The sequence below is a fragment of the Microtus pennsylvanicus genome, chromosome 5 (genome assembly GCF_037038515.1).
Source record: "Microtus pennsylvanicus isolate mMicPen1 chromosome 5, mMicPen1.hap1, whole genome shotgun sequence".
In the NCBI taxonomy this organism is placed as follows: Eukaryota; Metazoa; Chordata; class Mammalia; order Rodentia; family Cricetidae; genus Microtus; species Microtus pennsylvanicus.
The window spans coordinates 104,608,549-104,621,699 of NC_134583.1; the positions used below are offsets into that span (position 1 = coordinate 104,608,549).

General features: G+C 44.8%; 1 protein-coding gene across 4 annotated transcripts in view; it reads right to left on the reverse strand.

Annotated features, from left to right (window-relative positions):
* Positions 1-13,151, reverse strand: part of Tjp2 (tight junction protein 2) — a 116,137-nt gene that overhangs the window by 85,538 nt on the left and 17,448 nt on the right. For 2 of the 4 annotated variants that reach the window (XM_075973733.1, XM_075973729.1), the window contains exon 2: positions 5,736-5,856. The exons of the other annotated variants lie outside the window; for them this stretch is intronic. The gene's annotated coding sequence lies outside the window, so the exon portion shown is untranslated. The remainder of the gene's footprint in view (positions 1-5,735; positions 5,857-13,151) is intronic. 4 annotated transcript variants of the gene reach the window in all.

Here is a 13,151-nt window from a genome sequence, read left to right on the forward strand (position 1 = left end):
ACACACACACACACACACACAAGATCCTAGGCCCACAGAGACTCAGTAAGTGGCTCTGAGAAGAGGCCAGAGGACTGATAATTTAAGCTTACACTTCTATCATCACCAAGGCTTGGGGAATTCTCCTAAGAGACATTGTTAGAATTCTCTGACTGAAGAGAGAAAGATTGCCATTTTGAGACAGTCTGACTTCTTTGACCAGAATATTCTTAAAGTCCTGGTCCTAAAAGATCCTCCTCAACATCAGATTTCCAGATACTTAGGATCACATGTTTCTCCCATTGTTCCCACCCCTGCAAGTGTTTTAGAATTTAGAAAAGAAATGATTTGCAAAATGTTGTATTTGGTCTACAAACGAAAAGTTTCTGGTATTATCCTGCAGTACTGTGGTAGTTTGAAAGAGAATGGCCCCAATAGTTCATATATTTGAATGTTTGGTCCCTAGTTGGGGGATCTTTTGGGAGGATTGGGAAGTATGGCCTTGTTGGAGAGGTGTGTCGCTGTGGAGTGAGCTGTGAGCGTTCAAAAGCTCCCCCACCATCACTCTGCTTCCAACTTGCAGATCAGACAGAAGCTCTCAGCTGCTGCTCCAGCACCACCTCCTGCCTGCCTGCAACCATGTGTCCCACCCTGATGGTCACGCCCGCCTGCCTGCGGCCACACGTCCCACCCTGATGGTCATGGGCTCAACCTCTGAAACACCCCATGAATGTTTTTTTTTCCTTTTGAAACAGGGTTTTTCTGTTAAGCCCTGGCTATCCTGGACTCACTCTGTAGACCAGGTTGCCCTCAAACTCAGCAATATACCTGCCTTTGCCTACTGAGCGCTGGAATTAAAGGCATGCACCACCAACGCCCAGCTACTTATTTTTTTTATTTTTCTTTCTTTTTTACTCAATTTGTTTATTTGTTTGTTTATCTGAGACAGTGTTTCTCTCTGTAGCCTTGGCTATCCTAGAAGTCTCTTCAGACTAGGCTGGCCTGCCTCTGCCTCCTGAGTGCTGTTTTCTTCTTATAAACTGCCTTGGTCATAGTGTTTCTTCACAGCAATAGAAAAGTAGCTAAAACAGGTATGTTTAACTTGTGTACACATACACTTGGATATCAATTAATTACTTCGTTTCTGTATACAACCAATGTTGAGTTACTCAAACCCTACAACAGATCACCAAAGGCCATAAAATGATGGGGGGGGGCGTGCAAGTCTATGATTCCAGCACTCTGGAGACTGAGGAAGGAGGGTAAGGTGTCTGGAGTCCACCTACAAGTTCCAGGTCAGCCTGGGCTACATTAGAGACTGTGTTCAAAGTCCAAGAGTATCAGTGAAACATTTCTTAAAAGATCCAGTTAAAAAGGAAACAAAATAAAAATAAACAAGCAAACAAACAAAAAATAGGCCTGAGACTGGGAACACAGCTCCGAGGTAGAGCTCAGTAATAAGGGGAAAAAGTAACAAAATGTCACTTCTGAGCCAATCAAGGTCACTGGAAGAGCACTCTCCACGCAGGTATCTCTGACTAGAGAAGCATACTGAATCCAGCACTACACACCAGATATACAGAGGCTCTTTGGTGACCTGGAGGCAGAGGCAGGTGGATCTCTGCGAGTTCGAGACCAGTTCCGTCTACAAAGCAAGTTCCAAGACAGTCAGAACCGTTACACAGAGAAGCTGTGTCTCAAAAAACCAAAAGCAAACAAACATACTAAAGGGACGAAGCAAGAAAATAAATCTCAAATCTTACAATATTTATTTAATAAGCTTAAGTAATTCACTAGCTATTTCCCTTATAATCATAGTTGTGAAAGTCTATGTGTACAGGGGCTTTATCAGCATGTATATCCTTGTACTGCGTGTTTGGCTGCTGCCACGAAGACATCAGACTCCCTGCAACTGGGGTTATAGATGGCAATGAGCCACCATGTGGGTGCTGCGAATAAAACCTGGGTCTTCTGGAAGAGCAGCCAGTGCTCCTCCTAGCTGCTGAGACATCTCTCCAGCCCATAACTGCATTTTTATACAATTATAATATCTCATGATTTGCTATTTAACTTGTTAATCTATTTCATAAACATTAGTATCATAATAAAACCAAACTCATATTACCTCCAAATTGACCGCTGCCATCCCTACCATGGTCGCCAGTAAGGGAACACATGTAGGTTTCCCTGAACTGCAGGCAAGTACTGATTATTAAGTTATAGCTATGACAAGGGTAACCTGTGTCCTCACAGCAGAGTAAGCAAAGGTGGCCTCAGACACCTGCTTTCTGCTGGGCCCTCCTGCGGCTCTCATCTGCTCATTTTAGTGACCACCCGCCAGCTAGGAAATCTAACCCTTTTGTAGACAGAAGCGTGTCCCATCTCTCTCCCTGCTTCTCCTGTGTGTATTAAAGTGGAATAAATGGTGACTGGATGCCTGGTTTGGGTGCCTCTGCCCCAGGACGTCTGGGAGAGCTCGCTTGGCAGCGTTCTCATGTTCTCAGAGGCTGACTACACCACGCTGCTCCCACACTCCTGCTAAGCAGGGTGAGCGTCCTAAGAAAGGCGCGAAAGAAGGCAAATCAAAACCTTCCCTAACAGAGATGTGTGGACCGGGCTAAGACAAACAAATAAAGCTTATCTTTTCCGGACAGGGTCTCATTCTGCACCCCAGGCTGGCCTCGGACTCACAGAGATCCTTCCCCTGTCCGATGATTTTGCAGGCGTGTATCATCACACTGACTTCAGTAATGAAAATTTATTCAAGTTCCGGGACACATGTGACCTCTCCTGCCTCCCAAGCTATGATCTAGCTGTTTGTCTGTAAAGCAGTTTGGGATGCAATAAAAATGTCTTGCACAGGCTTCGGCACAAGACTTGAGAAAGGTGCTGGGGAAGTCAGATATGACGTACCCAAGAGCATCTCTAAGAGAGGTGAGAAAATAAGACAAACCCAAGTGTGGGTGCTAGCTAACCAAGGGAAAGTCCTCGATTTGTGTTTTTGTTGTTGTTGTTTTATTATTTGTTTGTTTGTTTGTTTATTTGAGGCAGGGTTTCTCTGTGTAACAGCCCTGGCTGTCCTGGAATTCTATAGACCAGGCTAGTCTCGAACTCAGGGATCCACCTGCCTCTGCCTCCCAAGCACTGGGATTAAAGGCGAGTACCACCATGCCTGGCTGATCTGTGTTTTAAACGAACTAGCCAAGGGTGACCTCCAAGACATCCCCAAGTTCCTTGAGATCTACATTCGAAACACCAAATCCCCAAACCAGTACCTTGCCACCTTTATCAGGAACAAGTCTAGCTATGATCCCAACAGTCTGTTTCCTACATTGCCTTTCTCCTCCCTGACTGGTTTGGTATTAACACATCAAAAAGCAGGAGCTGCCTTAACTTCAAGCCTGGCTGCTGTGAAGAAGGCTTGCCAGTCACAATTACAAAACTCAGTACAAAGGACTTCTCAGGAGGGACCTGCTGGGGTCCGAAAGAGCATCTCTACAGCTTGGACCCCTCAACCACAGTACACTTGTTCATGACCAAACACACACACATTTTAACCATCGGGAGGGATGGTACTAGGAGGTGGCATTTCAGGGGTGATTCAGTTTTGGGGACTCTACCCGCAAAACTAATTTTCTTATCAAAGAAAGAGGCTCCAAGCTGGCTGTGGCAGCACACACCTATCAATCCCAGCAACAAGGAGACACTGGGACCACTAGCAGTTCAAGGCCAGCCTGTTCTACAACACAGAGTCCCAGATCAGCCAAGAGCACAGTATGAGGCCCTGTCTCAAAAAAAAAAAAACATAAAGGGTGTGACAAACCCTTCAGTCCCAGTACTCAGGAGGCAGAAGCAGGCAGATCTTGGTGACTTTGAGAGGGTATGGTGAGACCCTGTTTCAAAAACAAAACAACAAAACAAAAAAGGCTCTCATCAGAACCGTAGGAAGATGGTGTTATGAGGAAGTGGTCCTGCATCAGATGCTAAATACACTGGTGGCTGGATAGTGGTTCTGTGGGTCGGAGTGCTTGCCTAACAGTCATAGAACCCTGGGTCCAAACCACCCACACCCACACACACACACACACACACACACACACACAGTTTTGATGTTTTTAAAGTTACACATCTCAAGTTCTTTTGTTACAGCATCTCAGAGGACTAAGACTCTCTTTGCCACATTCTATGCTGTCCTCACAATTGATTTGACTAAGCTAGCAGATCCCACGTAGCACTCTGGTTTCAGAAAAAAGCACACTTCTGCAGTCTGGATAAGCAAATTTCCTCACATTTGAGACCTTTCAGAACTCTAAACAGAACATCCTCACAAACCAAAAACCTGCTCCAAACCCCATGGAGTCAGTGGATGAGACCTACCCCCACTCAAGCGTGCTCCTTGGGTCTAAATATAAAATGTTCACCACAGTTCCATGTATTAAAGACTAGGTCTCCAGATTTGAGAGCTGCTAGAAGCTTCAGGAGGCAGGGCCTGGCTGTGGGAAGTTGGTGATGGGGCATGTCCTCGTCTTGTGTCTGTCCTCTCCCTCTCTGCTTCCTGGCGGCCGTGAAGAGCCTCTGTGCCGTGACGCGCAACTTCTCCACAGACGCAGAGACACAGAGCATGACGACCACGGACTCAAAACTCGGAAAATGGAAGCCGAAATCAGTCTCTTTCTCTCCTTTAGTGGTCTATGTCAGACTTCTTGTCATCTGACTAAAATGATCTCAGGCAACCAGACTCTAAGAAAGGCCTTGGTATGTGGCTGGTCCTTGCTGATGGTTAAGCCATCAGCTTCCAGCTGACTTTGCCTTGAACCTGAGGTTCATAGGCATTAGACCTGTATCTAAGACCATACTTTAATAAGAAAGCCACAGCCTGAGCCCTTGACAGCCACCTGTCATTTGGGAGTATTCAGTTCACACACCAGTCAACTCTGGTTCTCGAAAGGGGCAAGAGATGCCAGCGGAAGCAGACGGAATTATGAACTAAGTATATGAAGAAAAGGCGAACCCCATTTGGGCCAGCCACAGATGAGCTACAGCAGAGGGTAAACCCTAAGTCTAACCCCAACCAGGCCAGCCACAAACGAACTACAGCAGAGGGTAAACCCTAAGAATAAATAAACCCAAGCATCTGTTGAGATAAAACCTAATACCTTGTAAATCTTGTATAATTCATCCTTAAAAGTGAGTCAGTAACAGTAGTACTCTCTCTGAGCTCCTCACTAAAATTGAGTACAAAATCTATCTTTAGAAGCTAGAGTGCTCTTTTTTTTTAAAGAGTCTCCCAAGAGCCTCCTGCTGTTACTTACACACTGTCATGTCAATGGCGATGAACCACATTTGTGACCTACAAAAATGATCTCCAACTTCAGACACCAAGCACACCAAATGCTTCTCTCCCACCAGCTATGAGTTTATTTTGAATCACAAGAGATCTACATGTATGCTTCAGCCAAGAAATTACAGCATCCGACGTTGGCAGGATGCAAGAAGTGCTTCTCCTAGCTAAGGCATCACTCCTTTCTTTTGCTTTTGATGCAAGAACGGAGATTGAACTTAAGGCCCGAGCTATGTCTACAGTCCAAACACGATCCTTCAGCTCTTCACTCAGTAAATAAGATATTATCATCAAATTTCTTTAGGAAATATACATGAAAACAGTGACCTTATCTTTAATCAATGATATGAAATAATATATCAAATTTCTGATGTGAGCCAGTAACTAGGTTAATAAGAGACAAGTAAGCAAGTACCTGGGAGAACAGGCTGTATGTGGACACTGGTCTGTGGTCCTCTGAGTGCTTGGGCCTGGCGCTGTAGCCTGGGTACCAGTCCCACTCACAGGGAGAGGACAGTAAGACAGTACTCCGCACCCTGGAGGAGACAGGATGGTTACTAATTGCTTGCCCTCGGTTTGATGACATTCCCGGGAGTACAATCACAGCTCACCCTGTAGTATGGCTTTTAAATATACACACACTTATAGAGCAGGCTGTATAAATAATCCATTTCACAACACCTATTATCCTCCAAAAGAAACCCAACATCCATTAGCAATCACACCCCACACACAATTTTCTCCCTGCCCTCTGATCCTAGGCAATTACCAATTTCATTTGGTTTTTTTGTTTTTTTAACATTTTTTTAAAGATTTATTCATTTATCATGCGTACAGCATTCCTTCCATGTGTGCCCGCATGCCAGAAGGGGGCGCCAGGTCTCACTATAGATGGTTGTGAGCCACCATGTGGTTGATGGGAATCGAACTCAGGACCTCTGGAAGAGCAGTCAGTGCTCTTAACCACTGAGCCATCTCTCCAGCCCTCCAATTTCATTTGTTTCTAACAATTTACCTATTTTTTAAAAATATTTATTTATTTATTATGTATACAATATTCTGTCTGTGTGTATGTCTGCAGGCCAGAAGAGGGCACCAGACCTCATTACAGATGGTTGTGAGCCACCATGTGGTTGCTGGGAATTGAACTCAGGACCTTTGGAAGAGCAGGCAATGCTCTTAACCACTGAGCCATCTCTCCAGCCCTTTACCTATTTTTTTTATAAGTCATTTCTTTTTAAAAACTTATCTATTTTTCTTTTATGTGTATTAGTTTGTTGCTTGTATGTCTGGGTACCATGTTATGCAGTAAGTGCAGGGGTCATAAGAGTGCTTTGGAGCACCTGGAACTAGATTTATGGGCAGTTGTTAGCCACCACGCAAGTGCTGGGAATTGAACCCAGGTCTTCTACAAGAGCAACAAGCGCTTTTAATTGCTGAGCTTTCTCTCCAGCCTCCTAGGATTTCCTATTTTGTGTATTTTGTGTAAATGTCCACTACAATAGTGACAGCTATCCGGCATCTTCTCTTTAACTTAGCATCCCATATTTGAGGTTCATCCTTAGCATATATCAGAAACCCATTGTGTGTGTGTGTGTGTGTGTGTCTGGAGAATTGCCCTTGCGGTTAAATTACTCTTGCAGAGGACCCAGGTTTGGTCACCAATACCCATATAGTAGTTTATAATCCACTGTCACTCCATTTCCAGTGGATAAGGCACCTTTTAAAAATGATTTACATGCACATGTGTGTGCCTGTGCACGAAAGATCCCTTGGAGGCCACAAAGGGATATTGGGTTCCCTGGAACTACAGTTACAGGAGGTTGCAGGGACCCCGACATGGGTGCTGGGAACTGAGCTCCAATCCTCTGCAAGAGCAGTAGGCTTTCTTTCCTCTTTCCTTCCTTCCTTCCTTCCTTCCTTCCTTCCTTCCTTCCTTCCTTCCTTCTCTCTCTCTCTCTCTCTTTCTCTCTCTCTGTATGTATGTATGATCTATCTATCTGTTTATCAGGCTTTTCAAGACAGGGCTTGGGTTTAGGGTTTGGGGTTGTTTTTTCTCTGAGTAGGTCTGGCTGCCCTGGAGCTAGCTCTGTAGACCAGACTGGCCTCGAACTCACAGATCCGTCAGCCTCTGCCTCCTGAGTGCTAGGATTCGAAGCATGCACCATCACCACCTGGTGCAGTATGCATTCTTAACCATTGAGCTGTCTTTTCAGACCTCAATACTCTATTACTTCTAACAGCCATGAATGAAATAGCATCCCACTGTATGGACGTACCACAATCTATCAATCTACTTATCAACTGATAGACATTGGGCTAGACCCAGCTCACCTGAGGATAATCCCCAAGTTCAAGAATTTCAGAAAATTCACCCTCTCTGTGTAGGGGGAAAAATTTAGCAGGTAAGAAAACAACTGAGAAACAGAGAAAACTTTTCCCCCTTTAACACAGGGTGTCAATATATAGCCTAGCCTGGCCTCAAACTTGTAACTCTATTTCTTCCCATCAAGGGCTGGGATTACAGATGCGTCCCCCAGGCCTGGTAAGAAATATTTAATATGGTAAAATGTACATAATATTTAGTATATTAAAGCGAACAAAGAGAAAGAGATTCAAACTACAAAGGGATTTCCTTTATACAGTTTCAGGAAAACTGGCTTACAGCTCTGTGTTACTTAACCACTATCAACCCAAGGGACCTGGTTTCTTTTCATCACTCAGTTCCGGAACATTTAACCCTCCACATTTCTGCCCACTACCACAAGGGGGCAAGCTCAAACCTGGGCCTTATCGACTCCTCTGAGACAGTCGCAGGGAATCCTGCAGTGGGAGTAAGAATGTGCCCTCATGCGACTTCCAGACCCACACAAAAAGATACCGGCTCTCTGAGTTAACCCTCTCCTTCCCAAGCCACCAAACCAGAAGTCAGGGACGGTGTCGATTTTATTGATTTTATTTGTTCAGGCAAGAGGCCCGTTTCCCCTCTCCAAGGACCAGCAGGAAGTGTAGACAGAGGCTAATCCAAGGTCATCTGGACTTCCTACAAAGCAAGCTGTGGACCGGATCGAGCCCAGCCCATTCGCAGTTTCTATTATTACTTCCAAATATAAATAAGCGGCAAGCAAATCAAGATGTGCTTGGTTACGCCTTTGGCCTGAATGTGGAATTTTTCTGCAGGTATCAGGTCTAAACAGTTTCTTTTATTGAAACAGTTTGCTTTTTAGCAAAGCTTTTTGTGTGCCTATAACATCCTGGATTTAACTTTCTTACTTTTGGGGGGCAGGCAGGGGAAACAATCTCGTGTAGTCCAGGCTAGCCTCAAATTTACTCTGTAGCTTTTGGAATAAGTGATCCTCCCGCCTCCACTTCCCCACTGCTGAGATTACTGGCTCGCACCAGCATGCCCAGTTCATGGGGAAGGCTCAGGGGAAATTGTCCCTCTCCCTCAAAGAAGTACAGCCAACAATCTCCTTTCCTCCCACTGAGATTTTGAGCAGCTTCTGGGAGAGGAGGAATTGAGACAAACAGCCAACAAGATAATCCGAATGTGCCAGGTCTCAAGACAGCAAGAGCAATGGAAATTGAATCTCTGGATACTGCTTCCTGTGTGGTCCTTGCGCCAAACCCGCAGCATCATCTGTCCCCTCTATATCATCTGTGTGTTGGAAATGCAGAGTAATAGGTTGAAGGACTAGAGTTCAAAGGGAAGGGGGTAGTGATGTAATGATATTTTTATTTTGAAAAATAAGAAAAATAATGACAATAACTTTGCGACTGGAGAGATGGTTCAGTGGTTAAGAGTACCGGCTGCTCTTCCAGAGGATCCAAGTTTGATTCCCAGCACCCCCACATGCTGCTCACAACCCTCGGTAACTCCAGTTCTAGGGAATACAACAACATCCTCTTCTGGCCTCTGTGAGCACCAGGCATGCATGTGATATACAGACATACACATGGGCAAAGCACCCATACACATAACAGCAACTTTTAAAATTTAAAGAAAGTAAGCTGGGCAGTGGTGGCCCACATGAGTAATCCCAACACTCAGGAGGCAGAGGCAGGCGGATCTCTGTGAGTTCAAGGCCAGCCTGGTCTACAGAGTGAGTTCCAGGACAGCTAGAGTTACACAGAAAAGCCCTATGTTGGAAAAGAAAGAAAGAGAGGGAGGGAGGGAGGGAGGGAGGGAGGGAGGGAGGGAGGGAGGGAGGGAGGGGGGAGGGAAGGAGGGAGGGAGGGAGAAAATTTGATAAGACTCCACTAAAGCTATATTTGATGAGAAAGAAAGCAACAATAATAAAAGTATTTTTTAAAAAGATACCAGATGTGATAGTACATGTCTTTTATCCCAGCACTCAATAGACCGAGGCAGACAGATACCTATGCGTTTGAGGCTAGCCTCAACTTCATAATTAGTTCTTAGACAGCCATGCTACATAGAGAGACCCTGTCTCAAGAAACAAAAGCAAACAACAACAAAAATCATCTGTTCGTTACAGCATGACATCGTCACACTTCACTTTCAGAAGAAGACAGTAAATGGTATAATAATAAGTAGTAATGTCTCCAAATTCTATCACAGACCTAAGACCTATCAAAGAAAAAAACTTTGTCATATATATTTACAGACGGGGAAAAAGTCTACCTCAGCCAAATATCTAGAGAACAATGAAACTGGCATTTGTAGCTAAGTCACTGTGCTGTGGAGGGGCTGCCCTGTGCAGGGTGGACAGTGGTGATGCCCTAGCCTTTCCCACTCAATGCCAGCACCAACCTTGAATTCTAACAACCAAAGAATGCCCCAAGGCATTATAAAATGTCCCTTGGAGTGGAGGGCAAAATCCTTCTCCTATGCGGAAAAGCACTGGCTCTCATGATTCTAGTGCTTTCTCACAGGAAAATGGAACTATAAATAAATCCACTCATTTCTCTGTATTTTCTACATCCTCCATAATGAATATATAAGGGAGCCAGCACCTTTGATTTAAAAAAAAAATCCCACTTATTAAAGAATCCTCACATTGGCTGGTGACCGCTCTTGGGTAACTCATGCCGCTTAAAAATAAAATGCAGGCCCAGAAAATATTGTCTCCCGTGCAAGCGCCTTAAAGAACAGCTGCTCACTGGGCAAAGAAACAAGGGGAGGACCTCAGCCATGTTTGTGCTTAGACCCACGAACCTGCAAAAAGAGAACTAAACTTTCTCCAGTGTGGCAAATCAGTGGGCTTCACAAAGAATGGTGATGGGAAAACTATGTCAGGCCAAATATCCCTGAAACATAGTATCACACACACACACACACACACACACACCAGTGCTAGGAATGGCCCTCACCAAGCACTGAAATACAGAACTACAGCCCACAACCGCTCATGCACCATAATGAAAGAAATTTGCACTGTACAAAAAAGAAAGAAAGAAGGACATATACGACATTGTCTTTATCCATAAGCATCACTACATCTGTAGATCTTTTTTTTTCTCCAAAAACACAGGACTGGGGAAATGGCTCAGCAGTTAAAAGTCCTTGTCATACAAGCCTGGCACCCTGAGTTCAAATCCCCTGAACCCGTGTAAAGGTGGAAGGGGAGAGAGAGCATATCCTTGAGGGCTGTCTTCTGACCTCCACATGTGTGCTGGGGCACGGATGCCACCAACACACACACACACACACACACACACACACACACAGAGAGAGAGAGAGAGAGAGAGAGAGAGAGAGAGAGAGAGAGAGAGAGGACTGAAAATCTAAGTATTAAAAGTGTGTTCTTAACATGCCATTACTTCATCTTCTCAGAAGTTCGGTATCCTGCTTTTGATATTTTTAAGTCTGTTTGAAAGAGCTATATATACCATGAAAGAAAGAAAAAACATTTTCAATGACGAAGCCCATGCTGTTACCCCCATGAGAGAGCAGCCCTTTTCTCTCTCTGGTCCCCCAAACAGCCAAAACTTGTTCCCATCATCAGGAGAGAAACGTGACCTCCTCTGCTTACCCAGGACGCTGCCAAAGGTTTACGTGTCTCCGGCTCTCAGGCAGAAGTTCTCTTTTGTTAAGTGGGGTAATGCCCACAGCCGCTTCCAGAATAGCCACGTATTTCTTGTACCTCATCTTGTCTCTCTCAGTACACGGTCCTGTAGATTTTGGTCACTGTTCAGCTAGAACAACTCAGTTACCATTTGCTCTACTCAAGGCTACGGCTCCTTTCTTCCCAGGGCTGGGTCTCCTTAGCTAGACCTGTCCAATCAGTGGGTGGGTGGGTGGGGTGGGGAGCCAAGCCAGGGAGGATGAAAAGAGGTCTTTCAGATCTCACGATGTGAGCATTAGGTAAAGCTAAAGAACGCTGCATAAAGCACTTCCGGAAATGATCTGCAGGGCTGAGGGTGGCTTTAAACACAGCATCTAATGTACACTCCCCGATTAATCCATGCACAAATCTTTGGGGCCACTAATCCTTCACGCACTAATGGCGTAGGAGGTGATTGATCTCAGGACCTGGTAGTAATTGGTCAAAAGCCTACTTGCCGTTGAATGTATTAAAATCAGAGACAGATTTGCTCTTCCTGCAAATCCCTCCTGGAAAGCTGTGCTTTGGCAAATAAGAAAGGAATTCCAGCTGCCATCTTAGGGCAATAACCCTCTGTTGCGAACAACCTGCTTGGGCCAACAGCAAAGTCTAATTAATTACAAACAATCCTGGTTGGTTGGCTGGATTCTTTTTCTTAATTGAATGACTATTTTTATGCTTTTCTAAATTATAAAAAACCTAATGTATATTGATTGTACAAAATAACAGTATTCTCATACTGTTTCTTTTATGATTATTGTTTTGTTTTGAGACAGGGTCTCTCTAGGTAGCTCAGGCTAGCCTCAGACTCATGGTGATCCTCCCACCTCAGCTTCCTAAGTGATGGGATTACAGGCCTATGTGCCACATTCTGCTCTATTCTTTTGAAGTATCCTAAAGGTCAAGATAGATGAGCTCTGTTAGTGTGAAAATATCTAGACCAGAGAGACTTAGGACCTCCCTCCCTCCTTCTCCCCCTTTTAAGGACCTCTTCACTCTCAGCTCGTTCACAAGGTAAAGTGAACCCCATCCAACCTGGATGTAACCCCCTGTGGGAGACGGTACACACGATCCAGGATAGATTATTAGGGTGTTTTTTTTTTCTAAGATGAATATGACTTTAAAAGAGCCGTGATAGAACTGGGGGAATGGCTCAGCGGTTAAGAGAGCTATTGCTCTTGCAGAGGACCTGGGACTGGGTCTCAGGACCCCCATGGTGGCTCACAACCATCCAGAACTCCAGTTCCAGGGGACCCGATGCCTTCTTGTAATCTCCACGCACACCAAGCATCCATGTGGTCCACATAGACACATGCAAGTAAAAGACTCGTGCAAGAAAATAAATAAATAGATCTTTTTTAAAGAAAATTAAAATAACGTTAAAAAAAAAAACGGGGAATGCCTTCTTGCATTGGAGTCCGTTCCCATGGCTGGCAGGCAGACAAGACTGCTAGCAAGCAGTTCACATGTCCCACCTCATAATGTCAGCTCTTCACAAGACACCGAGAAAAACAGCACCAAAAAAATGTCATCCTTTGGTCTTCTAGATGCAGCTATGTTGAAGGCAATTGCCGTCCCAGGAGACCCCTGCTAGACTTACTAAAGCGAGCAAGCTGACCTGCATTGGCTCTCATTTTAGTTGGGTCTTGTCACTTTGAAAGAGTTGACTCACACACTCCTCCCTCACCAACTTTTTCAAGTTGTGGGGTGTGTCCCCCCTCATCTAATGTGCTTGAGCCGCAGACAGGAACCATGCTGTCATT